Source organism: Gossypium hirsutum, chromosome A12 (genome assembly GCF_007990345.1).
Source record: "Gossypium hirsutum isolate 1008001.06 chromosome A12, Gossypium_hirsutum_v2.1, whole genome shotgun sequence".
NCBI classification, from domain to species: Eukaryota; Viridiplantae; Streptophyta; class Magnoliopsida; order Malvales; family Malvaceae; genus Gossypium; species Gossypium hirsutum.
In genome coordinates, this window is record NC_053435.1 from 71,209,213 (window position 1) to 71,209,812 (window position 600).

Here is a 600-nt window from a genome sequence, read left to right on the forward strand (position 1 = left end):
TTGGCATCGACTTATGATTTATGTGTAGGACTATGTCTGGGACATTGGCAACGTATTTGATTTCATGTAAGACCCTATCCGGGACAGTGGCATCGATATTTGATTAAGTGTAAGACCATGTCTTGGACTTTGGCATTGTATGAGCTTTCTGAATTATCTGAGTATCCTTATTGATTCTGAACGGTTCAATGCACATTTCGTGAAACGAGTAATTATATGGTTGTGTATCGATTCTGGTACGTTTGAATTGTATATTATGATTGATAAACCTTAATTTATACATATTTTTAGCCCATGCTCAGCACATTTATGGATGGTTTCTCCTTAGATTTGGTGAATTTGATGCTCCTAATCCTTTAATTTCATGTCTTATACTTAAGTAAGCATAGGAGAGTAAAAAGAGCGAGAAACGGGCCAAAATGGAGAAAATAGACCCACATGGGAAATCAACATGGCCTAGACTTCCTCACACGGGCGTGTCACGGCCGTGTTGCTTTGGCAGGATTGAAGAACGACTTAAACGGGTAGACTACACGCCCGTGCCTATTCAACAGCCTTGACTACAGGCTGAAGTAATCGCATACCGGCATGTCACACGGG